Source organism: Cheilinus undulatus, linkage group 3, assembly GCF_018320785.1.
Source record: "Cheilinus undulatus linkage group 3, ASM1832078v1, whole genome shotgun sequence".
In the NCBI taxonomy this organism is placed as follows: domain Eukaryota; kingdom Metazoa; phylum Chordata; class Actinopteri; order Labriformes; family Labridae; genus Cheilinus; species Cheilinus undulatus.
Genome location: NC_054867.1, coordinates 54555527 through 54561913, shown reverse-complemented (window position 1 = coordinate 54561913; position 6387 = coordinate 54555527).

The window sequence follows — 6387 nt, the reverse complement described above, 5'->3', positions numbered from 1 at the left end:
AAATCTGGCAGCAGAGTTGTAGTTTTTTACAAGTTTCAGCTCTTTTAAAGTTCTTGATCATTAATAAATCAGGGATTTGGGTTTAAGCTTCCTGGTAAGGATCATGTATGACAGAAGGGAGTAGTTAAGACAGCCCCAGCAGCACACATCATGTGGTGAATAAATGATGGCGTGCTGTTTGCTCTGACTGACCACGATGATGAAATGGTCCAGTTTTTTCTTCAGCAGCTCTCAGCTCCAGGATGTCCTGCTCCGGCCCAGCCACGCCCTTCTGCTCAGTGTCAAAACTCTGATGGTCCTTGTGGACTTCCTCCATAACCACGGTTGATGAAGTGTGATGCTAAGATCAACAGACACGGTCCATCGGTTATATTATTCTAGACAAATGTTTGCAAACTCTATCTATCCAGGACAAACTGTGAAGGTAGTATTGGTAAGATCAACATGTCCGTGTACTTTGAGCAACTGATGTTTTTTTTCCCCCTTTCTGTAGAATTTAATTGACTAAAAGTTCCTGATTCAGTTCAACTCAAATGGCTTTATTGGTAAGTCAACTGGTTATTAACTCATTAATTAACCCTTTAAATTAACCTAAATCAAAGCACAAGGTCAGGGCTGAGGGTTCAGGTAACATAAAAGATTAACATATTCAGAGAAACAGGAACTAGTCCTACATTCAGCTGGTTGTTCTGATGAAGTGTTGACTCCTGTTTACAGTTGATATTTGGTCTCCATGGTGACCATAACTATACATGGTAATACAATCACAACAGCACTTCTATTGGACAACATGTCTATTCATTAACCAGTCAGTCAGTGGGAATGTTAGATCTCTGCTCATTAACCAGTCAGTCAGTGGGAATGTTAGATCTCTGCTCATTAACCAGTCAGTCAGTGGGAATGTTAGATCTCTGCTCATTAACCAGTCAGTGGGAATGTTAGATCTCTGCTCATTAACCAGTCAGTCAGTGGGAATGTTAGATCTCTGGTCGTTAACCAGTCAGTCAGTGGGAATGTTAGATCTCTGCTCATTAACCAGTCAGTCAGTGGGAATGTTAGATCTCTGCTCATTAACCAGTCAGTCAGTGGGAATGTTAGATCTCTGCTCATTAACCAGTCAGTGGGAATGTTAGATCTCTGCTCATTAACCAGTCAGTCAGTGGGAATGTTAGATCTCTGGTCGTTAACCAGTCAGTCAGATGGAATGTTAGATCTCTGGTCATTAACCAGTCAGTCAGTGGGAATGTTAGGTCTCTGCTCATTAACCAGTCAATCAGTGGGAATGTTAGATCTCTGCTCATTAACCAGTCAGTCTGTGGGAATGTTAGATCTCTGCTCATTAACCATTCAGTGGGAATGTTAGATCTCTGCTCATTAACCAGTCAGTGGGAATGTTAGATCTCTGCTCATTAACCAGTCAGTCAGTGGGAATGTTAGATCTCTGCTCATTAACCAGTCAGTCAGTGGGAATGTTAGATCTCTGCTCATTAACCAGTCAGTCAGTGGGAATGTTAGATCTCTGCTCATTAACCAGTCAGTGGGAATGTTAGATCTCTGCTCATTAACAAGTCAGTGGGAATGTTAGATCTCTGCTCATTAACCAGTCAGTCAGTGGGAATGTTAAATCTCTGCTCATTAACCAGTCAGTGGGAATGTTAGATCTCTGCTCATTAACCAGTCAGTCAGTGGGAATGTTAGATCTCTGCTCGTTAACCAGTCAGTCAGTGGGAATGTTAGATCTCTGGTCATTAACCAGTCAGTCAGTGGGAATGTTAGGTCTCTGCTCATTAACCAGTCAGTCAGTGGGAATGTTAGATCTCTGCTCATTTACCCGTCAGTGGGAATGTTAGATCTCTGCTCATTAACCAGTCAGTCAGTGGGAATGTTAGATCTCTGCTCATTAACCAGTCAGTGGGAATGTTAGATCTCTGCTCATTAACCAGTCAGTCAGTGGGAATGTTAGATCTCTGCTCATTAACCAGTCAGTCAGTGGGAATGTTAGATCTCTGCTCATTAACCAGTCAGTGGGATTGTTAGATCTCTGCTCATTAACCAGTCAGTCAGTGGGAATGTTAGATCTCTGCTCATTAACCAGTCAGTCAGTGGGAATGTTAGATCTCTGCTCATTAACCATTCAGTGGGAATGTTAGATCTCTGCTCATTAACCAGTCAGTGGGAATGTTAGATCTCTGCTCATTAACCAGTCAGTCAGTGGGAATGTTAGATCTCTGCTCATTAACCAGTCAGTCAGTGGGAATGTTAGATCTCTGCTCATTAACCAGTCAGTCAGTGGGAATGTTAGATCTCTGCTCATTAACCAGTCAGTCAGTGGGAATGTTAGATCTCTGCTCATTAACCAGTCAGTGGGAATGTTAGATCTCTGCTCATTAACCAGTCAGTCAGTGGGAATGTTAGATCTCTGGTCGTTAACCAGTCAGTCAGTGGGAATGTTAGATCTCTGGTCATTAACCAGTCAGTCAGTGGGAATGTTAGATCTCTGCTCATTAACCAGTCAGTCAGTGGGAATGTTAGATCTCTGCTCATTAACCAGTCAGTCAGTGGGAATGTTAGATCTCTGGTCATTAACCAGTCAGTCAGTGGGAATGTTAGATCTCTGGTCATTAACCAGTCAGTCAGTGGGAATGTTAGATCTCTGCTCATTAACCAGTCAATCAGTGGGAATGTTAGATCTCTGCTCATTAACCAGTCAGTCAGTGGGAATGTTAGATCTCTGCTCATTAACCAGTCAGTGGGAATGTTAGATCTCTGCTCATTAACCAATCAGTCAGTGGGAATGTTAGATGTCTGCTCATTAACCAGTCAGTCAGTGGGAATGTTAGATCTCTGGTCATTAACCATTCAGTGGGAATGTTAGATCTCTGCTCATTAACCAGTCAGTGGGAATGTTAGATCTCTGCTCATTAACCAGTCAGTCAGTGGGAATGTTAGATCTCTGCTCATTAACCAGTCAGTCAGTGGGAATGTTAGATCTCTGCTCATTAACCAGTCAGTCAGTGGGAATGTTAGATCTCTGCTCATTAACCAGTCAGTCAGTGGGAATGTTAGATCTCTGCTCATTAACCAGTCAGTGGGAATGTTAGATCTCTGCTCATTAACCAGTCAGTGGGAATGTTAGATCTCTGCTCATTAACCAGTCAGTCAGTGGGAATGTTAGATCTCTGGTCGTTAACCAGTCAGTCAGTGGGAATGTTAGATCTCTGGTCATTAACCAGTCAGTCAGTGGGAATGTTAGATCTCTGCTCATTAACCAGTCAGTCAGTGGGAATGTTAGATCTCTGCTCATTAACCAGTCAGTCAGTGGGAATGTTAGATCTCTGGTCATTAACCAGTCAGTCAGTGGGAATGTTAGATCTCTGCTCATTAACCAGTCAGTCAGTGGGAATGTTAGATCTCTGCTCATTAACCAGTCAGTCAGTGGGAATGTTAGATCTCTGCTCATTAACCAGTCAGTCAGTGGGAATGTTAGATCTCTGCTCATTAACCAGTCAGTCAGTGGGAATGTTAGATCTCTGGTCATTAACCAGTCAGTCAGTGGGAATGTTAGATCTCTGGTCATTAACCAGTCAGTCAGTGGGAATGTTAGATCTCTGCTCATTAACCAGTCAATCAGTGGGAATGTTAGATCTCTGCTCATTAACCAGTCAGTCAGTGGGAATGTTAGATCTCTGCTCATTAACCAGTCAGTGGGAATGTTAGATCTCTGCTCATTAACCAATCAGTCAGTGGGAATGTTAGATGTCTGCTCATTAACCAGTCAGTCAGTGGGAATGTTAGATCTCTGGTCGTGAACCAGTCAGTCAGTGGGAATGTTAGATCTCTGCTCATTAACCAGTCAGTCAGTGGGAATGTTAGATCTCTGCTCATTAACCAGTCAATCAGTGGGAATGTTAGATCTCTGCTCATTAACCAGTCAGTCAGTGGGAATGTTAGATCTCTGCTCATTAACCAGTCAGTGGGAATGTTAGATCTCTGCTCATTAACCAGTCAGTCAGTGGGAATGTTAGATCTCTGGTTGTTAACCAGTCAGTCAGTGGGAATGTTAGATCTCTGGTCATTAACCAGTCAGTCAGTGGGAATGTTAGATCTCTGCTCATTAACCAGTCAGTCAGTGGGAATGTTAGATCTCTGGTCATTAACCAGTCAATCAGTGGGAATGTTAGATCTCTGCTCATTAACCAGTCAGTCAGTGGGAATGTTAGATCTCTGCTCATTAACCAGTCAGTGGGAATGTTAGATCTCTGCTCATTAACCAATCAGTCAGTGGGAATGTTAGATGTCTGCTCATTAACCGATCAATCAGTGGGAATGTTAGATCTCTGCTCATTAACCAGTCAGTCAGTGGGAATGTTAGATCTCTGCTCATTAACCAGTCAGTCAGTGGGAATGTTAGATCTCTGCTCATTAACCAGTCAGTCAGTGGGAATGTTAGATCTCTGTTCATTAACCAGTCAGTCAGTGGGAATGTTAGATCTCAGTCATTTCTAAGCATTTTTTTTTTGAAATTTGGAAGTGTTTATGTAATTTGGAAGGAGTCATTGGAGTTTTGGGGGTAAAATTTGCAATTTCTCCATTTGTTGTAAATGTATTGTGAAATTTTCAGGCATTTTCATGGAAATTCTGGGAAATGTGCACTTATACTTGGAAATTTGATTAGGATATATTGAGAATTTTGCATTAAAATATTTTTGCTATTTATTATTTAGGTGTTTTTTGTAATCCTTTAGTTTTTTGGTGCTTGTGAAACTTTTGAAAGCTTGATGGAAATGGGAGTTTGCTTGGAAATTTTCCGGCATTTTCATGGAAAGTTGGGGGACATATATGATCATTGTGGAGAGTTCCATTGAACGTTTTCAGTGATGTGATTTTTTGGGGGGCGTTTTTAGTGGAATTTGATGAATTTGTAAAAATTTCATTTGACTTTGTTGAGGGAACTTTTATAAAAATGCTTTAAGATATTTTCAGGAAATTTGGGAAATACATTGTTAAATATATTGATGTAATATAAAAAACATAATTTCAGGGAATTTGTTAGGATGTCTTGGAGAATTTTCTTTCTATATTTGTGATTTGGAGAGTTTTATTTGAGATTTTGATTGAAATTGAGTTTGAATATTTTTTGGAATTTTCTTGGGAATTTGAAGAATTTATCTGGATGTTTAGTGGAATTTGCTCAGAAATGTTAAGGCTTTTTAATGGGAATTCTTTTAATAATTGTAAATATATACATTTTTGAGGATTATGCTATTAAATATCTTGGAGTTTTCAATATATTTGGGAAATGTATTTTTGTTTTTGGAAATTTGATCGGGAAATTGTCCTTAGAAATTAAGGGAAAAATTCCAGGAGACCTTTGTAGAGGTTTAGGGTAATGTATAAGTACATTTGGGAGAAATGCATCAAAAATTTTAGGGACAATTTGCCAGGACATTTTGGGGAATTTACTGAAATATTTCCAGTAACTTAGAAAGACTGACCAACACAGCCTGAACATCTGCTCTAAAACCGATCCAGGTCTGAGTTTTCTGCAGAAGCAGGATCTCCAGGAGATTCTGGACATGATTTTAGAGGGAGAAACTAAAAATACATTACAAACAACAGCTCAGGTCTAAGGAGGTTAAAGTAAATCTTATTGAACCACAGGGGAGACATTGATGGGGATTTGTCTCCTCCTAGTGGTGAGGTGAGATTTAAAAGAACAAATCAGAGTTCTTCTTTGTGTTTTTATTTAAAATAAAACTTTGAACCAAATATTTCAAAAAATGACAATAAACTCAGTTATTATGTTTTAAACAGTTCTCAACACACGTACAGTCATAGACGTGTATTATGTCTATGATGTAGATGTTATCAGTCGATTTATTTCTGGATTCTTTCAGCAAACAAACAAACAAACAAACAAACAAACAAACAAACAAACGGGTGTTTTTGTGACTTTTCAGTAAAATAAATCGACCGGCCTTGGGGACAGAGCTACCAACTCTATCACAATAAAAGCCCTCATAAACACTCCTATACTCAGACTACTAACACCAACCAAAACAAACTCAGAGCTACTAAAAACATGGGTAAATAAATCATAATAAATAAGTAAATGAAAATAAACAGATCAATGAAGTAGATAAGAAATAAATGAATATGTTAATAAATAAATAAAATTTGATAAAAAGCAATCAATATATAAATAATAAATGAGTTCATAGGTAAATAAATAAAAATACATTAATGATTACATAAATATAAAACAAAAAAATCAAAATGAATAAATTAAAGTAAATAAGAATAAATAATTAAATTATAACCAGTAAATAAATAAATAAGTGAAAAATGAAAATAAGTAAGAAATGAATAAATGAATAAGTACATAAA